This window comes from Orycteropus afer, unplaced genomic scaffold, assembly GCF_000298275.1.
Source record: "Orycteropus afer afer isolate SDZICR_OR568_19922 unplaced genomic scaffold, OryAfe1.0 scaffold00203, whole genome shotgun sequence".
Classification (NCBI taxonomy): domain Eukaryota; kingdom Metazoa; phylum Chordata; class Mammalia; order Tubulidentata; family Orycteropodidae; genus Orycteropus; species Orycteropus afer.
Genome location: NW_006921790.1, coordinates 4,588,415 through 4,610,113, shown reverse-complemented (window position 1 = coordinate 4,610,113; position 21,699 = coordinate 4,588,415).

The window sequence follows — 21,699 nt, the reverse complement described above, 5'->3', positions numbered from 1 at the left end:
TGCTTTTAGAAAACCCCCCCTCCAAAAAAAAAAAAGAATGCCAAACTCACTGCTGTTGAGTCGGATCCGACTCATAGGGACTCCTCCTTAGATTTCCAAGGTGGTATCATAGTGCTTAAGGCATTTGACTGCTAACCAGAAGGCTGGCAGTTCAAACCCACCAACCACTCCTCAGAAGAAAGGTTGGGCAATCTACTTCCGTAGTGATACCGCCTCAGAAAACCAAGGAGGGGATACTATGAGTCGGGTCCTACTTGACGGCATATAACAACAACAACAACAACAACAACAACATCACGATGGATATAGATTGCCCAAGCTGCCTTCCGAGGAGTAGCTGATGGATTTGAACCACCAGCCTTCTGGCTAGTGGTCAAATGCCTTAAGCACTGCACCACCAGAGAAAAATTGCATGCCATATTTACTGCACAGACTATGTCCAGGAGAATATGACATGTGTATTCTCTATTGAGACCTCACACACTACCCCAAAACAAAGGAGTTTATACCAACACATTTATTATATCACGTATTCTGTGGGTGAGGAATCCAGGCATGTTTAGCTTGGTCCTCTGTTTCACAGTATCTCACAAGGTTGCAACAAAGTATAGGCCCAGAGTCTGCAGTTTTATGGCATTGGCAGCATTCAGTTTCTTGAGGGCTATTAAAGTGAGGGCTTCAGTGCTTTCCTGGTTGTTGGCTGTAGGCTGCCCTTAGCCCTTGCCAGGTGGCCTTCTCCTTCTCAGAGCAAGTATGGATAAGAACCAAAGAGAGAAAGAATGCCAGTAGACAGAACTCAAAAAGGTCTCTTGTAACTTAATCTCAGTAGAGATACTCCATCTCTTTTTCTTGATTTTATTTGTTAGGTGATAACCACTAAGCCCAGCACATAATCAAGTGTAGAAGACTGAATGTTGTAAGCTGCTGTCCAGTCAGCCCCTGACTCACAGGGACCCCATGCACAAGAGCATTGCATCTTCGGGAGTCATATTGTTTTCATTGGCTGATTATTTAGAAATAGATCACTAAGCCCTACCAGTTCAAGATGAAATAGAAACATGTACATGATGACCTATCTTCATTCTTCACCTCTGCAATAAATATGAAAGCTAGTGATACGTCCTAAAAACAGCTCTGCTCTAGCCCTTGTTGTTCTGATCCTGAAAAGGATAGATTTTCACATAGAAGAGTAGACATAGCCAAGAACAAGGGTGCTGAGAGCTCTCCTTTAAGCACATTAAATGATTCTTGCTGAACAAATTCCTCTTGTCTGCCTGGGAGAGATTAAGATCTCACTGAACAGAAGCCTCTTTTCATTCTTATAGTCATCTTTGCATGGATGGCTGATATTGTTTTTGTTGGGTGCCATGGAGTTGATTCTGACGTGTAGCAATCCTACAGATTTAGGAATCTTAAAATTATAATGACCAAAATTAAGCCCAGATTGCCTTCAACCCCCAACATACACCCATCTTTCCCCTTCAGTCTTCCTCATTTCCATTTGTGGTGACTATCTTTCCAGCTACTCAGGCCAAAACCATGGAGTCATTCTTTATTATTGACATCCAAACCCATTAGGAAATCCTGTTGACACTAACTTTGGGAGCACTTTCATCACACCTATTAAACCCTAATCTAAGCCCCAGCTCTCTGGCCTGGAGTGAACCAATGGCTTTCTAACTGGTTTCACTGCTTCTATGTCCCCATCTCCACTCCCACCCCGTTTGCATTCTCAACCCAGAAGCCAGAGTGATACTGTTAAACTATAACACATACCTGCCACCCCTCTGTTCAAAATCCCCCAGTGCTTTCCCATTTCATCCTGAGTAAAAGCCCTATCACTTTAAGGGTTTCCAATACCCCATACATCTTGGTCCCCAGGAACCCGTTGAACTATCTCCTATTGCTCCCTACTCTTTCTTCTCTAATGCCACTAGCCTCCTTGCCCTTCCTTGAATGTTCAGACACTCTACTTCCCTGGGGTCTTTGCACTTGTTGCTTCCTCTGCCCCAAACACTTATCTCTTCGGTATTCACCCGTTGCCTCCATCTCCTTCAGGTTTTAATCAAAGATTGTACTGAGATCTTCCTCAAACTCATTTTTAAAAATTACAACATCTACACTTATTTTATCCCCATTCCCTGCCTTTCTCCAAGGAATTTATTATTATTTCACGTATAATAATGCATTGTACTTATTTATTTTTCAATTGAAATTTACCCCCACTGGATTCTAAGTTCAACGAATACAGTAATTTTTGTCTGTTTATTCATTGCTGTATCCTCTGTTCCTAGAACTGTGCATAGCACCTATTAAGCACTCAATAAAAATTTCTTAAGTGAATTCATGAGTAAATAGATGGATTAAAGAAAGAAAGGAGAACTGGAAGTTCATTTCCAACTACTGTGTATTACTGAAGAAAGAGCCTGTCAGGCATAGGTGATTATACTCATTTGGTACCTGTTCACCTACTCTTGTCCATTGCCACACATCCTAAAAGAATTATATATCACTAGGAACAGACTCTTACGAATTATCAGAACAGCATTTTTTTTTTTTAATTCTTAATATAATAAGGGTCATTTCCATTTAAACAACCATTGTTTTCCAGTCTTGGATTCCTCCAATCCTTTCCTCACACCTCTGTTATTCCCCATTTGGGCATCCTTTCTTTGAAAAAGAATTATTTACCAGATTGTACAAAACTGAAAAAGGCACAATCAAGTGGGTCTCTCAAAGTCATATGCTCCTCACACCCCGGCTGCCATCCTCTTGACCCAAGCACTTCTTGATTGCTTTTACCCTGGATGTTGTTGTTGTTATGTGCTGTTGAGTCGGACCCGACTCATAGCGACCCCTCCTTGGGTTGCCGAGGCAGTATCACTACGGAAGTGCATTTCCAACCTTCCTTCCGAGGAGTGGCTGTTGGGTTTGAACCTCCAGCCTTCTGGTTAGCAGTCAAGTGCCTTAGGCACTATGCTACCTGAGCTCCTTTTACCCTGGATAGCATGGCCCAAATATCTTCAAAAAGATGCTATATCAAATTTGGACAAAAACATAACCAATTCTAAAAGTCTGTGGGTCGTAAGGAGATACTCTGTAGCTGGTAACACTGCTAACTGTCTTTTCCACCTGTGAATATAAACTTCCCTATCTCAGTGCATCGGAAGGAAGGTTGGGCAATCCTACTTCCGTAGTGATACTGCCTTGGAAACCCAAGGAAGGGTCGCTATGAGTCGGGGCCGACTCGACGGCACATAACAACAACAACAACATCTCAGTGCCTAAGGCATTTGACTGCTAACCAGAAGGCTGGCAGTTCAAATCTACCAGCCACATCTTGGAAAGAAGACTGGGCAATCTATTTCTGTAGAGATAGTGCCTCAGAACCCCAAGGAGTGGTCGCTATGAGTTGGAACCAACTCAAAGGCAGTGAGTTTGGTTTGTTTGTTTAGTATTTGAACCAAGAGTAAGAGAAGAAGGATGGGGCCATCCACTTCTGAAAAAATTGGCCTTTGAATTGTGGTGTTGGTGAAGAAAACTGAAGATACCATGGACTGCCAGAAGAATGAACAAATCTGTCCTAGAAGAAGGAGATGGATTGATGCAGTGGCTGCAGTGATAGACTCAAGCATAGCAAGGCTTTTGAGGATAGTAGTAGGACTGGGCAGTATTTCATTTTGTTGTACATGAGATAACTATGGTCAGAGCCAACTCTATGGCACCTGACAACAACAATGTGAACCAAAGGCTCTATCCCTCTCTCTTGGTGATTTTCTCGTTGTCTAGCCACTGAAATACCTTTGAGTTTATATCTTTCATTTCATTTTCTTTGTATGGTGATTTGGGTGAAATATTACAGAGCAATTTGGTTTTCCATTCAGCAATTCATTCACCTTTTTTTTTTTTTTTTTTGTGATAGATACTCACTACAATCCATATACTGTAACAGCAGTCTTCCTCATTCCTCCCTGTGTTTACCATTTCCATTCATCCTTCTTTTCTATCCCCTCCTGCCTCTCTAAGCCTTATTCCTGAACAAATGCTGCCCTTTTGATCTCATATGGTTTATTGTTCTAAGAAATGCATACCTCCCTGGTGTTATTGTTCACCTCAAAGGCCTGTCTATTGTTTGGCTGAAAGTTGAGCTGTGGTTATGAGTTCAGGTCCAGATTGAGGATGTCTGAGAGCCATAATCTTGGGGGTTCCACCAGTCTCTTTCAGACCAGTAAGCATAATCTTTTTTTTTTATTATTATTTTGAGTTTTGTTCCAGATTTTATTTCCCACTCTTTCCAGGACCTTCTATTGTGATCCCTTTCAGAGCAGTCAGAAGTGGTAGCTGGGCACCATCTAGTTCCCCTTGTCTCAGGGTCTTGGAAGCTGTGGTTTAGTCCTTTGTTTCTCTGTGTCTTTGACTTGTTTAAAAGGGGAGAGAAAAATAATTACACTTTTGATGGCCACTCACAACCTTTTAAGATCCCAGTTAGTACTCAACAAAGAACACTGGCTTTGTGGACTATGTTATGCCAATTAATCTTTGTATCCCCTGAAACTATGCTTCTGACTCCATAGGCCAAGCAACTCATTTTTTCAAGGTGTTTAGCTATGGCTAAGAAGTTTTTCATAATCTACATTCATAGATATATTCACAGCACATATAGATAAATATGTAGAAATATCCTCTGTCAAGCCCATATATATTAGTGAGTGTAGTCCCATTCACCTTTCTACACTTGTTCAGCTTGAGTGTCAATCTATATATCCACTCAGTTGTGTATGTAAAACTATTTGCCTTTGTTGCCTTTAAGTCCTGTGCTCCTCTCAGTTTCTTCCTTTGCCTTGATCATTTTGTGCTGACCTCTCCCTTGTTCTATATTGCCTCTCCCTTCACCCAAGTTAATATGTACCTATCCTCTAGTAAGTAATTTACCCTCCCTTTTCCTCCAACTCTTGCTCACCTTCAAAAGAATGTCTCTTTCTGTGTGCAAACCTTTTCTTGGCTTTTTACAGTAGTGGTCTCATAGAATATCCATTTGTGATTGACTAATTTCATTCAGCTATCTGTCCACTAGGTTCATCCATGTTATGAGGTGTTCCGCAGATTCATCATTATTCTTTAATATTGCATAGTATTCCATTGTGTGCATGTACTATAGTTTGTTTATCCATTCTTCTGTTGATAGGCCTTTAGGTTGTTTTCATCTTTTTACTGTTTTGAATAGTGCTCTGATGAACATGGGTTTGCATGCATCTGTTCATTTCACAGCAGTTATTTTTTCTAGTATATATTTCTAGTAGTGGGACTGCAGAATTATACGGTATTTCTATATCCAGTTTTTTAAAGAAGCGCCATACAGGCTTCCACAGTGGTTGCACCATTTTAACGTCCCATCAGCAGTGTATGGGATTCCAGTCCAATCCCTTGCCAGCATCTGTTGTTTTCTGTTCTACTGAACTTTGCTTTTAACACTGGCTTGAGGTAGTTTCTCATTGTTGCTTTGATTTGCATTTCTCCTACAGTTAGTGATCAGGAGCATTTCTTTGTGTGTTTGTTGGCCACCTGAATGTTTTCAGTGAAGTATCTGTTCATGTCCTCTGCCCATTTTTTAATTGGATTGTTAGTCTTTTTGTTGTTGAATTATTGAAATTTTCTATAAATTTTAGAGATGAGTCCTCTGTCCAATATGTTCTTGCCAATTTTTTTTTCTCCAGTCTGTAGCTTCTCTTTTTCCTATTTTGTTGAACTCTTTTGATGCTTATAAATGTTTAATTTTTAGGATATTCCAGTCATCTAGTTTGTCTTCTGCTGTTTGTACATTTTTAGTTATGTTTAATAGTGTATTTATACTATGTTTTAGGGTCCCTGATTTTCCCATGTTTTCTATGATGATCTTTATCGTTTTAGATTTTACATTTAGGTCTTTGATCCATCTGAGTTAGTTTTTGAATATGGTAAGAGATTTGGATCCTGTTTCATTTTTCCATAAAAGAATATCTAGTTTTGCCAGCACAATTTGTTAAAAAAACTATTCCACATTTAATGGGTTTAGGCCCTTTGTCAAAATCAGCTGTCCTTAGCTGGATAGATTTACTCCTGGTTTCTCACGTCTGTTCCCTTGGTCTATGTCTGTTACTGCATCCAAACCAGACTATTTTGTTGACCGTGGCTGTATAGTACATCTTGAGATTCAGGAATGTGGGACCTCCTACTTTCTTCTTTTCTTTAGCAGTGGACTGCTTATCTGTGGTCTCTTTTCTTTTCATACATAGTTGGTAATTAGTTTTTCTATCTCTCTAAAGAATGATAATGGCAACTGGATCAGGATTACATTGTATCTGTAGATAGCTTTGGGGTACTATTGACATTTTCACAATATTAAGTCTTCCTATCCATGAGCATGATATATTCTTTCATTTATATAGATATCTTTTGGTTTCTTGTAGTACACCATAGGCCTCTTGTATCTCTGGTTAGATTTATTCTTAGGTGCTTCATCTTTTAAGTGGCTGTTGTAAATAGTAAGAAGCCCTAGTGGTGCAGTGGTTAAAGTGACCAGTAGTTTAAACTCACCAGCCACTCTACAGGAGAAAGATGTGACAATCTGCTTCCATACGTATTTATCAACTTGAAACCCTGTAAAGAAATTCCACTCACTCCTAAAGGGTCATTAAGAATTGGAACTGACTCAGTGGCAGTGGATTTTTTTATTTTATTGCAAATGGTATTGTTTTCCTGATTTACTTTTCAGGCGTCTTGTTCTTTGTGCAGATACACAACTGATTTTTGTATATTGATCTTGTACCCTGCCACTTTGCTGAATCCTTCTATTATTTCCAGCCGTTTTCATGTTGAGTCTCTGATTTTCTACATATAGGATCATATCATCTGCAAATAGAGATAGTTTTACTACTTTGTCAATTTGGATGCTTTTTATTTCCTTTACTTGACTAATTACTCTGGCTAAGACTTCCAATACAAATTGAATAGGAGTGGTGATAAAGGGCATCATTGTCTAGTTCCTGTTTCCAAGGGGAATGCCTTCAGTCTCTCGCCATTGAGAATAATGTCCATTGGCTTTGTTTATATGCCCTTAATTATGGTGAGGAATTTCCCTTCTATTCCTATTTTACTGAGCATTTTTATCAAGAACGGATGTTGAATTTTGTCAAATGTCTCCTTGGTATCATTTGATATAACCATGTGGTTCTTTTCCTATGCTTTATGTGGTAGATTATACAGATTCTGATTGTTTTACTAATTTGTTGAACCATCTTTGCATAACTGCTATGAATCCCACATAGTCATGATGTATTATTTTTTTTTCATATATTGTTAGATTCTACTGGCTAGGATTTTGTTGAAAATTTTTGTATCTATGTTCAAGAAGGTTATTGGTCTATAATTTTTTTTTTTTTTTTTTTTACTGATGTCATTGCCTTGCTTTGGTGTCAGGGTTATGCTTGTGTCATGGAATGAATTTGGGAGTATTCCCTTGTTTCTATATTCTGTAATAATTTGAGTAGAACTGGTGTCAGCTCTTCTCAGAATGTGTGGTAGAATTTGTCAGTGAAACCTTTTGGGCCAGGAATTTTTTTTGGGGGGAGTTTTTATGACCTGCTCAGTTTCTTCTTTTGTGATGGGTTTGTTCAAATTTTCTATCTTAGATTGTGTTAGTTTCAGTAGGTAGTATGGTTCTAGAAATTTTTCCATTTCTTCTGTGTTTTCCAATTTGCTTGAGTAGAGTTATTAATAAACCAAAACCAAACACTACACCACCAGAGCTCCTAGAGTTATTCATTGTATTCTGTTATCCTTTTTATTTCAGTTGGTTCTATTATGATATTGCCTATTTCATTTCTTATTCCTATTATATACATCTTTTTCTTTTCCTTTGTTAAATTAACTAGTTGATTTTCAATTCTATTAATCATTTCAAAAAACCAACTTCTAGTTTTCTTTATTCTCTCTATTGTTTTCTGTTTCATTTATTTTTGCTTGAATATTATTTTCTTTTTTTCTGGTAACTGTAGATTTTTTTTACTGTTTTTTAATTTTTGGAAATGTTGGGTTAAGGTGTCAATTTTGGTTCTTTCTTCTTTCTTGATATGTGCTTTTATTGCTATAATTTGTCCTCTGAGCTCTGCTTTTTCTGTGTCCTAAAGATTTTGGTATGCTGTGTTTTTATTCTCTTTGATTTATGTAATTTCTTTCTTTCTGTATGCATTTATCTATGTATTTATTTCCCAATAATTTTAAGCTGGGTGTTGTTAATTTTCCATGTATTGAATTTTTTTCCTTGCTCTTCTCGTTGTTGATTTCTAATTTTGTAACATTATGCTCTGAGAATATACTTCACAATATATTGATGTTTTAAAATTTATTGAAGCTTACTTTGTGCCCTAACATATGGTCTATTCTGGATAACGTTCCATGTGCTCTGGAAAAAAAAATGTACATTTGGCTGCTGTTGAGTGGAGTGTTCTGTATATGTCTATCAAGTCTAGTTGGTTGATCATGTTGTTTAACTCCTCTGTATCTTTGTTGAGGTTCTTTCTTATAGTTCTTTCATTGAAAGTGGTGTATTGAATTCTCTTAGTATTAAAGTGTGAGAAGCTCAGGTGGCATGATGCTTAAGGCACTTGACTGCTAACCAGAAGGTTGGCAGTTGAAACCTATCAGCCATTCTGTGGAAGGAAGATGGGGCAATCTACTTCAGAAAAAATTTTACCACCTTGAAGGCAGTGAGTTCTTTTTTGGTTTACCATTAATGATTAATGTGTAGTTGTCCATTTCTTTTTTCAATTCTGTTAAAGTTCATATATTTTGGGGCTCTTTCATTGGTTGTATAGATATTAATTAGGGTTATATCCTCTTGTTGGATTGACCCTGTAATTGTTTTTAATGTCTTTCTCACCTCTTTTGCAAGTTTTTCCTTAAAGTCTGTTTTATCAGAAATAAAAATTGCCATTCCTGCTCTTTTTTGGTTACTGTGTTTTTCCATCCTTTGTCTCTTAGCTTATTTTTGTCTTTTAGTCTAATGTGTGTCTCTTGTAGAGAGCATATTGATGGGTTATGTTTCCTATCTATGCTGCCACTTTCTGTGTCTTGACTGGTGCATTTAATCCATTAACATTCAGTGTAATTATCAATAGGTATGAAATTACTGCTGTATTTTGTGTGTTTTTGTATTTGTACATGGTGTTGAGGGTTTCTTTGTTCCTTGCATTTTTCTGTGCTGAGTTTATTTTGTTTATTGATTTTCTTTTCATTTCCATTGTTTCTGTTGTTTTAGTATTTACTAAGACTTTATGATTTTCTTCTTTTTTATCTTAGTGCGGTTTATTAATTTCCTTTGAGATTACCCTGCAATTTAATATTTTCTTACAAAGTTCAAAATGGTCTCTTCTATCTTGATATCATCTTGATTACCTCTGCATTTGGAAGTGCTGTAACTGAATCATTTATTCCCTCTTTTTGGTTTGTAGTAGTAATTGTTTACAAATTGTTGCCTCTGGTTCCCCATTTTCTGTCTTGTAGGTTTATTTTATTTTTGATACTTCTAAAGGAAGGTTGGGCAATCCTACTTCCGTAGTGATACTGCCTTGGAAACCCAAGGAGGGGTCGCTATGAGTCGGGGCCGACTCGACGGCAAATAACAACAACAACAAATCTGGGTTGATTTCTGGGTGATGTTATCATGTGTCTTAATCTCTGGTTATTATCTGCCATTGTTGGTTCTCTGTCTGAAGGACTCCTTTTAGCATTTCTTGTAAGATTGGCATAGGTTTTTCTTTTTTTAAGAAAACAAATTCCTTTAATTTCTATTTATCTGGAAATGCCCTAATTTTGCCATCATATTGGAAAGACCATTTTCCTGGATACATAATTCTTGGTTGATAATTATTTTTCTGTTGGTTTTATACATATCATCCCATTTCCTTCTCACATGTGTGATTTCTGCTGAGAAATCAGAGCTTGGTCTCATTGGTTCTCCTTTGTAGGTAACTTTTTTGTTTTTCCTCAAGCTTCTTTGAGGATTTTCTTTGTCTTTGGTTTTGGAAAGTTTGGTTTTGATATGTCTTAGTGATATTCTTTTGGGTTCAATCCTATTTGGGAATCACTGAGCTTCTTGAATGCAATTCCTCTCATCTTTCAGGATATTAGAGAAATTTTCTTCCAATAAATCTTTAGTAATTAACTCTGTGCCTTTTTTTGGTCTCTTTCTGTTCTGGAATACTGATCACATGTATGTTATTCCTCTTGAATACTCACTGCCATCGAGTCAGTCCCAACTCATAGTGACCCCTCTTTGGGATTCTGAGGCAGTGTCTCTACAGAAGTAGATTACCCAGTCTTCCTTACGAGGAGTGGCTGGTGGGTTTGAACTGCCAGCCTTCTGGTTAGCAGTCAAGTGCCTTAGGCACTATGCCACCAGAGCTCCTATGTAATTCTTAAGCTTTATTAATTTTTTTCATTCATTTTTCTGATTGTTCCTCTAACAGATTAATATTAAAGATGTGTCTTCAATTTTGCTAATTTTGTGTTCCATTGATTCTGTTCTACTCTTTTGTCCTCCAAATGTGTTATCTATTTCTGAAATTTTAATATTAATTTTCTGGATTTCTATTTGCTGTTTTTGTTTGGTTTCTAATTCTCTACTTATTTTGTCAATTTTTACTTGTATTGTTTCTTTGAATTCTTCTAGACTTTTTGTCTTTGTTTTCCTTGATTTTATCTTTGGTTTTCTTTGATTTTTCTGTCTCTCCATTGAAAATACCTAAATAAAATCCTTTCAAATTTCTTATTGGGTGATTCCAATAGCATTTATTCCTCTGGGAGATTTTCTAGTTCTGTGCTTTAGTCACTTCCTTGAGTCAGCTTGTCTTGTGTGTGTGTGTGTGTGTGTGTCTGATTTCAAGTTGTCTGTAGGCATTTGACTGCTAATCAGAAGGCTGGTGGTTCAAACACACCAGTGAATCCTTGGAAGGAAGACTAGGCAATCTACTTCTGTAGAGATACCACCTTCAAAACTCAAGGAGGGTTCACTATGAGTTAGATCAACTTGATGGCAGTGACTAGTCTCCAAGATATTGTGATGTTATTATATTTAGTTTTTGATTTTATCTTGATTTCCTTCACTCTATTTCTTTTTTATATTGTTTTGTTTTAATATATCCGGGCAACAATGTGAGTGTGCTACTCTGGTCATTAGTTTGGCACCACAGGGTCACTCACCACTTGTCTCTGGGTGGATTTGGTAGCTGATGGGAGTGTGGGTACTATTCTCTGATCACTGGCTGTGTAGAGAAGCTGTGGACAGGCTGGGAAGGTGTTGACCACCTTCTCTCATGATCTAGTGATGTTGGAGCAGGTGGTGGCACTCTTCCAGTGAGTAGGACAACAAGTATGGTGGGTATACCAGGGAGGGTCGCTGGCTCCTGGCTCTCTTGTTTCTGATCACCAATGTGGATGCTGATGTAGTCCTGGGCAGACTGAGCTGGTTTTCTGGTTCTTGCCCCATTTGGAGTACAGTTTGCAATAATTAAAAATGGTCACACTGTGCTAGCTGACAGTTCATTGCTCTGTATGCTTCCTTGTTCATGGTTTTCATTCAGTTTCTTCCTCTAATCTGTATTTGATCTACTTCTTCATTCTTTTCGTAGAAACTCTTATTTCCAGGACTGTCATCTTTATCTGTTTCACTCAGTTTCTTGACTCTTTATTGTAGAGGGTCTGGATTGTATATCAGCCTAGTCTGCCCCTTGGATCTTCCCCTCTTCACTTTGTTCATGCCTTGTTTCATCCTCTTCCCCCCTCTTCCATCACTTTCTTTCTTATATTTTTGGAAAGTCCAAGAATAAATGAAACCATTTGCTAGACTATGTATGGCATGGTGCTTTCAATTCATGCTTTCTTTTGCTTTTTTCCTTTCAGGTTCTTTGTCCTTTTAAAAATAATTTGTTTTGTATATAACAATATAGTTCCAAATAATGCTGAAATATGTATGTACAGTCGTTGAGTGCTGAGGAACTCAAGGGAAAACTAGTGGAGATAACTGAACAGAAGCTATGAAAAATGTTTTTTCAATTTGCCTCTGTGACATACAGCCATATATATGTTAATGCAATATGCCAACTTCTAGAAGGACTATCTATCACCTGTCTGTCAGTTTGTCAAGCTGCGGTAGCTTGCATGTAGCTATGATGCTGGAAGCTATGTCACTGGTATTTCAAATACCATCAGGGGCCCCTATGGTAGACAGGTTTCAGCAGAACTTCCAGACTAAGAAAGACTAGAAAGAAAAGCCTTGCATTCTATTTCTGAAATTAGCCAATGAGAATCCTTTGTATTGTCTGATATAGTGCTGGACATAAGCAAACAAGATGAAGGCAGTTGAACCAGGCTTCCATTTCTCTGAGCCTTTTCTGCCAGAGCTAATGGGAATAACAGCTTCTAGGGTCATTTGCCCATTAAGTGGTAAGATGATTAATTTTATGCATAATCTTGGGTGGCCTATGGTGCTCAGTGTTTTGACCAAACACTAGTCTAGTAACTGTTATGAAGTAATTATATGTGGTTAAATCAGTTGGCCTTAAGTAAAACACATTAACATCCATAATGTGGATGAAACTCAACCAATCAGTTGAAGTTGTTAAGAACAAAAAAAAGAATTTCCCTGGGGTGTGTTATATCTCTAGACCCTTCCCATTACCTGAACTAGCCATTATGGACTTGCCAACCCCCATGATCCAATTCCTTAAAATAAATGAGTCTCTCTCTCTCTATCTCTAAACCAAAACCAAAACCACTGCTGTGGAGTTGATTCCAACACACAGTGACCCCTCCTTGGGTTTCCAAGGCAATATCTCTATGGAAGTAAATTGCCCAGTCTTCCTACTGAGGAGTGGCTGGTGGGTTTGAACTGCCAGCTTTCTATCTCTATATTCCTGCTCTTTAATAAACTCTGTACGACTCTTTACATGGTGTCTCTCTATATAGTAAAACTTGCAAAAGCGGATACCTGTGTAAGTGGACTCAGTCAAAGAAGGAAAATGCAAATATTTAGACTAAAATGAATGACAGAAAAGTGATAAGACTGTACCATGTCAAAGGTGGAAAACTTGTGAGACTTGGAAAAATAAGGGAGTCCTGTCAAGTTCCAGCTTTCACAGGTTTCACTGTACATAACTGTGTTTCTCTAGAGAGCCCTAAAAGACAGGTGGAGGGAGTCTGCTTGCATAATGAGGGCAAATAGAGCTGAGAAATAAAGTGAGAATAAGTTACCTTCTATGATAATTATTCACCTCACCTTTTCTCCTAATAACTAACACAATTACAATTACCCTTTGCCTCTTATTCTCAACAATTGTCAAGCCTACTGTCCAGGAAGTACCCTAAAAACTTTTCTTTCTCCATTAAAATAAATACTTTTTCTTTTCCCCCTCACAATTATGGTATTTATTAGTAAAATAACAGGTTACAATTCAGGATGAGAAATGCTTAGGATTCAGTTCTCCAATCAAGACTGTTTTTTCTCAGCTGTGTCCCAGCTTCTCTCTGGCCTTGCCCTCGGCCCTGCTTGAGAAAGTGTTACAAGCTCTTTTAGTCCTGTCAATCCAAAAACAAACCAAACCCACTGCCATCAAGTCAGATCTGACTCATAGCGACCCCTCCTTTGGTTTCTGAGGCAGTATCATTACAGAAGTAGATTGCCCAACTTTCATTCCAAGGAGTGGCTCATGGCCTTGAACTGCCAGCCTTCTGGTTAGCAGTCAGATGCCTTAGGCACCCAGAAAAGCATCCAACTCCCCTAGCAAGCCTCTTGCCCAAAGGCACTCAGTTTTCTTGCCCCATGGGTCAGGAAGTCTCTTCTTTGTCTCGTGCCACGGTCTGCTACCAGGGTCTGCTTCCCGTCACCTCCTGTCTTCCTAGCTCTATCTCTGGGAAAATGCTGTCCTGTTGATCTCATATGCTTTGTTGTTCTGATAAGTTCATACCCACCTTGTATTACTGTTCACCATAGAGGGTTGTCTGTCATTTGGCTGAAAGTTAAGTTATGAAGGTTAAGTTCAGTTCCTAGCTTGAAGTGCATAGAAGGGCCATATTCTTGGGGGTTCCACCAAGCTTCATCAGATCAGTAAGCTTGGTCTTTTTTATGATTTTGAGTTTTGTTCCACATATTTCCCCACTCTGTCTGGGACCACCTATTGTGATCCCTTTCAGTGTGGTCAGCAGTGGCAGCCAAGCACTATCTACTTCTGGGCTCTGGCTTGCAGAGGCTAGGATTCACACAGGCCATTAATTCTTTGGAGAAACTATTTCCCTGCATCTTTGATTTTCTTTACTCTTAGTCCTGGATGAGGAGAGACCAGTACTTGCACCTTAGATGGCTACTCACAAGCTTTTAAGACCCCAGTTGCTCTTTATCAAAGTAGAATGTAAAACATTGTCCAGTGGACTATCTTATATCCATTGACTTAATGTCCCTTGAGACAATGGTCCTGAACCTCCATGCCCAGTGACTCATTCCCTCAAGGTGTTTTGTTATGACTGAGAAATTATTTTACTTTTCCCCCTGTAGTTTTTTTTTAATGTTCTACTATATTCATGGATATATTTGCAGCACGTATAAACACATAGCTAAAGATAGCCTCTGTCAAACCTGTATACATTTATGGGTATAGTCCCATTTGCTTTCTCAACACTGTTTAGATTGAGTATTTATCTATGTATCTACACAGATTATTATTATTACTAATGTTGCAGGATTGTGTATGTAATAATTCACCCTTGTTGCCATTAATTCCTGTGTTCCTCCCTGTGTCTTCCACTGTCTTGATCATGTTGTGCTAACCTTCTCTTTTTTGTATATTGCCTTTCTCTTCACCCAAATTAATACTTATCTACCCTCAAGTTGGTGATTTTCCCTCCTTTCCTATCCCCGGTAAACTTTAAAGGATTCTTTCTGTGTTAAACGTTCTTTAACTTTTTACAGTAGTGATTTCATACAAGAATTGTCCTTTTGTGATTGATTAATTTCACTCAGAATAATGTCTTCTAGGTTCATCGTGGTACGAGGTGTTTCACAGATTGTTATTCTTTAAAAATGTGTAATAGTGTAGTGCCTAAGGCACTTGACTGCTAACCAGTTCAAACCCACCAGCCACTCCTTGGAAGGAAGGTTGGGAAATCTACTTCTATAGTGATACTACCTTGGAAACCCAAGGAGGGGTCACTATGAGCCAGGTCCGACTGGATGGCAAACAACAACAGTAGTCCATTACGTGTATGTGCCATAGCTTGTATGTCCATTTATCTGTTGATGGACACTTAAGTTGTTTCTATCTTTTTGCTATTGTGAATAATGGTGCAATGAACATGGATGTACATATGTATGTTCATGTCATGGCTCTTATTTCTCTAGGATATATACCTAGTAGTAGGATTGCTAGATCATGTAATATTTCTTTTTCCAACTTCTTAATGAAGTGCCATACTGTTTTCCACAATCATTGCACCAATTTACAATATAAGTTTTCCAGTCTCTCCACACCTTCACCAGCATTTGTTGTTTTCCATTATTTTTTAACTTTGCTATGCTATTAATGCTGAGGTGAAATGATAGATATTTCATTGTTGTTTTGATTTGTATCTCTTTAATGGTCAATGATCATGAGCATTTCTTTATGTGTTTGTTAGCTGCCTGAATGTCTTCTTTGATAAAGTGTTTGTTTATATCCTCTACCCATTTTCAGATTAGATTGCTTGTCTTTTTTTGTTGAGCTATGGAAATTTCTATAAATTTTAGATACCAGTCCCTTGTCCAATATATCATTGCCAAAAGTTTTTCCCAGTCTGTAAGTTCTCTTTTTACTCTGTTGATGAAGTCTTTTGATGTGCATAAATGTTTAATTTTTAGGATCTCCCAGTCATCTAGTTTGTCTTCTCTTGTTTGTTCAGTTTTAGTTTTGCTTAATGGTGTATTTATGCCACATATCAACCTACTGTCATCAAGTCATTCTGACTCATTGTGACCCTCAGATTGCCACATCTTTCTTCTGTGGAAGGGCTGGTGGGTTTGAAATGCCAACCTTCTGGTTAGCAGTCAAATGCCTTAGGCACTGTGCCACTAGAATTCCTTATGCCATGTCTTAGGACTCTTACATTTGCCCCTATTTTTCCTTTGCTTATCTAAAAGATTGTAGGTTTTATATTTAGGTCTTTGATCTATCTTGAGTTAGTTTTTGTACATAGTATGTGGTAGTAATAGTTGTGTGTCATCTTGGCGGGGCTGTAGTTTTGAGTGCCTTGGCTGCTGGATGTAGTTATTTCCCATGATAAGACTGTAATCACCTTCATGAGCAGCTGAGTAGTCAAAGGGGAATTACCTTCAGGGTGTGGCCTGCTTCCAGTATATGTGGAGAAGCTTTTGGAAAAATTCTCTAGCTAAGCACCAAAGAGAAAAAAAAATAGAAAATTATCAATTCTCTTTCTTTCCACATCTCCCCACATTACTCTAATTTAAAACCACAAAACCCATTGCTGTTTAGTCTTTTCCAATTCATAGCATATTGTTGTTGTTGTTGTTGTTGTTAGGTGTGGTTGAGTCATCTCTGATTCATAGCAAACCCATGCACAGCAGAATAAAACACTGCTCAGTCCTGTGCCAGTCACAATCCTTTGTAAACCTGAGTTCATCGCTGCACCCACTATGTCTAGCCATCTTGTTGAGGGCTTTCCCCTTCTTTATTGACCCTTCACTTTATCGAGCATGATATCTTTCTCCAGGGAATGGTTCCTTCTGACAACATGACCAAAATAGGTGTGATGAAGTCTGGCCATTCTCACTTCCAAGGAGCATTCTGGCTGCACTTCTTCCAGGACAATTTGTTCATTCTTCTGGCAGTCCATGTTATTTTCAATATTCTTTGCCAACACCACAACTCAAAAGCATCAATTCTTCTTTGGTCTTCTATTTTCATTCTCCAGCTCTCACATGCATAACAGGTGACTGAAAATACCATGGCTTGGGTTAAGTGCGCCTTAGTCTTCAAGGAGACATCTTTGCTCTTCATCACTTAAAAAGGTCCTTTACAACAGATTTGCCCAATGTAATACGTTGTCTGATGTCTTGACTGCTGCTTCCATTGCTGTTGATTGTAGAGCTAAGTAATATGAAATCGTTGACAACTTCAATCCTTTCTCCATCTACCATGAAGCTGTTTATTGGACCAGCTGTGAGGATTTTTCATTTTCTTTTTATTGAGGTGTGATTCATACTGCAAACTGTAGTCTTTGATCTTCATCAGTAACTGAATCAAGTCATTCTCACTTTAAGCAAGCAATGCTGTGTCATCTGTGTATCTCAGGTTGTTAATGAATCTTTCTCCAATCCTGATGCCACATTCTACTTCATGTAATCCAGTTTCTTGGATTATTTGTTCAGAATAAAAGTTGAATAAGTATGGTGAAAGGATACAACCTTGATGCACTCCCTTCTTGATTTTGAACCATGCAGTATCCCCTTGTTCTGTTCGAACAACAGCCTCCTGATCTATATACAGGTTCCTTATGAGTACAATCAAGTGTTCTGGAATTCCCATTCTTCTCAATGTTATACACAATTTGTTATGATTCACACAATCGAATACTTTTGCATAGTCAATAAAACATAAGTAAACATCTTTCTGGTATTCTTTGCTTTCAGCTAAGATCCATCTGACATCAGCAGTAATATTCCTTGTTCTATATCTTCATCTCAATCCAGCTTGTATTTCTGGAAGTTCTCTGTCAATATACTGCTGCAACCATTTTTGAATTATCTTCAGTAATATTTTATTTGCATGTAATATTAATGATATTGTTCAATAATATCCACATTCTGTGGAATCACCTTTCATTGGAATGGGTACAAATATGGATCTCTTCCAGTCAGTTGGCTAAGTAGCTGCTGTCTCCCAAATCTCTTGGCATAACCAAGTGAGTGCCTCCAGAGGGACATTCGTTTGTTGAATCATCTCAGTGGGCATTCTGTCAGTTCCTGGAGCCTTGTTCTTTGCCAATTCCTTCAGTGAAACTTCAACTTCTTCCTTCAGTACCATTGGTTCTTGAATATATGCCACCTCCTGAAATGGATGAAGATGGACCAATTATTTTTGGTACAGTGACTCTATGTATTCCTTCCATCTTCTTTTGATGCTTCTTGCATCATTCAATATTTTATCCATAGAACCTTTCAATATTGCAACTTTAGGCTTAAATTTTTCTTTAGCTCTTTCATCTTGAGAAATGCCAAGCATGTTCTTCCCTTTTGGTTTTCTAACTCTAGGTCTATGCATATTTCATTATAATAATTGACTTTGTCTTTTTGGGCTGCTCTTTGAAATCTTCTGTTCAGCTCTTTTATCTTGTCATTTCTTCCATTTGCTTTAGCTGCTCTCCACTCAACAGCAAGTTTCAGAGTCTCTTCTGAAATCCACTTTGGTCGTTTCTTCCTTTTTGTCTTTTTAATGACCTCTTGCCTTCCTCGTGGATGATGTTCTTGATGTCATCCCACTATTCCTCTGGTTTTTGGTCATTGGTGTTCAGTGCATCAAATCTATTCTTTAAATGGTCTCTAAATTCAGGAGGCATATTATTAAAGTCATATTTTTTCTCTCGTGGACTTGTTTTAATTGTCTTTAACTTCAACTTGAATGTGCATATGAGCAGTTGATAGTCTGTTCCACAATCAGCTCCTGGCCTTGTTTTGGCTGAAGATATTGAACTTCTCCATTGCCTCTTGCCACAGATGTAGTCAATCTGATTACTGTGTATTCCATCTAGTAAAGTCCATGTGTATAGTCATGGCTTATGTTATTGAAAAAAAAAAAAAAAAGTATTTGAAATGAATAAGTTGTTGGTCTTGCAAAATTCTATCATGCAATCTCCAGCATTATTTCCATCCCTGTGGCCATATTTTCCAGCTACCGGTAACTCTTCTATGTTTCCAACTTTTGCATTCCAGTCACCAGTGATAATCAATACATCTTGATTGCATGTTTGATTAATTACAGACTGCAGAAGATGCTAGAAATCTTCAATATCCTCATCTTTGGCTTTGGTGGTTGGTGCATAAATTTGGATTAACTAGTATTAACTGGTCATGTGGGCATATGGATATTATCCTACCACTGACAGCATTGAACTTCAGGACAGATCTTGAAACAGTCTTTGTGATGATGAATGCCACACTTTTCCTCTTTAATTTGTCATTCCTGGCAGAGTAGATTATATGGTTGTCACATTTAAAATGGCCCAAACCAGTCTATTTCAGCTCAGTAATGCTTAGGATATCAATCTTTGTGTGTTCCATTTCATTTTTGACAACTTCCAATTTTCCTAGATTCATACTTCATACATTCCATGTTCCAATTTTTAATGGATGTTTGCATCTGTTTCTGCTCATTTTGAGTCATGCCATATCAACCAATGGAGGTCCCAAAAGCTTTACCGTATCCATATGGTTAAGGTCGTCTCTACTCTGAGCAGTTAGCTCTTCCTCAGTCAAATTTTGAGTGCCTTCCGACCTGAAGGGCTTGTCTTCTGTCACTATTTTGGACAATGTTTCAGGGCTGTTCATGAAGTTTTCCAGTGATATATCAGACAGTGTTTCACCGCTATTCATAAGGTTTTCACTGGCCAATCGTTTGAGAAATGGATGGCCTCTTCCTTTCTCTGAGTCTGTCCTAGCCCGGAAGCTCTGCTAAAACTTGCCCACGATGGGTAACCCTGCTGGCATTTTGCAACACGGTGGCATAGCCTCCAGCCTCACAGCAACACGTAAGCCACCACAGGATGACAAACTGACAGACAAGTTTGTCTCCCTTAGTTGTTCCTAACCCCTCTCCACCTGCCTACCTCAGGCCCCAGCCTTAACATAGAGCCACACCCAAGCATAAAGCAGCCTCCAAGTCTTGGACATATTATCCACTCTAAAATCTGCCTTCTCTCTTATAACTTTATGGAACTTCTTCCTGAAAAGTTACCAGACAACTAAGTAACAAACAGATTTAAAAAAGCTTTCAGACATAATTATTTTTATTTATGTCTCAGTTTTTCTATATTCTTTGGCACTATTTCTTAATCCTTCTTCCCTAAAACTTTATCTTTGGTGACTTTTTGTTCTTTTGTTGTTGCATTTTCACATGCATGAACTAAACAGAAATAGAACACAAAATCTTATCTATGGAAGTAGATTGGCCAGTCTTCCTTCTGAGGAGTGCCTGGTGGGTTTGAACTACCAGCCTTCTGGTTAGCAGTCAAATGCCTTAGGTGCTATGCCACCAGAGCTCCTCAAAATATTTTAGTGAACATCAATAAAAGGAATATCAAACACATTTCAAACATGTTATATTATTAGAGATAAACAGTATGTAATTGATACTATTTATAATTTCTTGTTCATTAGAAATGTTATAGGATTTAATTCCCTCACATTTGCAATGAGAAGCTGATAATTTTATTTTGCTCTGTGTCAGGTAATCTATCAAATGCTGTTGTTGTTAGGTGCTGTCGAGCCATTTCCAACTCATAGTGACCCTATGCACAGCAGAATGAAACATTGCCCAGTCCTGCCAGATCCATGATCCTTGCCGTACTTGAGAACATCAGTGTAGCCACTGTGTCAGTCCATCACATTGAGGGCCTTCCCCTCTTTTTTCGACCATCCACCTTACCAAGCATGACAACCTTCTCCAGGCAATGGTCCCTTCTGACAACATGACCAAAGTAGGTGAGACAAAGTCTTCCCTTTCTCCCTTCCAAGGAGCATTCCAGCTGCACTTCCTCCAGGACAGATTTGTTAGTTCTTTCAGCAGTCTGTGGTACTTTCAGCATTCTTCACTAGCACCAGAACTCAAAAGCATCAAGTCTTCTTCAGTCTTCTTTATTCATTGTCCAGATCTCACATGCATATGAGGCGATGGAATATATCATGGCTTGTGTCAGGCATACCTTAGTCCTTAAGGAGACATCTTTGCTCCTCAGCACTTGAAAGAAGTTCTTTGCAGCTGATTTGCCCAGTGCTATATGTCATCTGGACATATAGAAATGGAAATGGAATGCAGAAAGATTGATATCCTCAGCATTAATGAGCTGAAATGGACTAGTTTTGGCCATTTTGAATCAGACAACCATATGATCTACTATGCTAGGAATGACAGTTTGAAGAGGAATGACATGGCATTCATCTTCACAAAGGATGTTTCAAGATCTGTCCTGAAGTACAGTGCTGTCAGTGATAGGATAATATCCATATGCCTACAAGGAAGATCCATTAATATGACTACTATTCAAATTTATGCACCAATCACCAAAGCCAAAGATGAGGAAATTGAAGATTTTTATCAACTTCTACATTTGAAATTGACCGAACATGTGATCAGGATGTGGTAATTATCACTGGTGACTGGAATGCAAAAATTGGAAACAAAGAAGAATCACCGGTAGTTGGAAACTTTGGCGTTGGTGACAGAAATAATGCTGGAACTTGCATGGTAGAATTTTGCAAGACCAATGACTTGTTCATTGCAAACACCTTTTTTCAACAATACAAACGGTGGCTCTACACATGGACTTCACCAGATGGAACACACAGGAATCAGATTGACTACATCTGTGGCAAGAGGCGGTGGAAAAGCTCAATATCTTCAACCA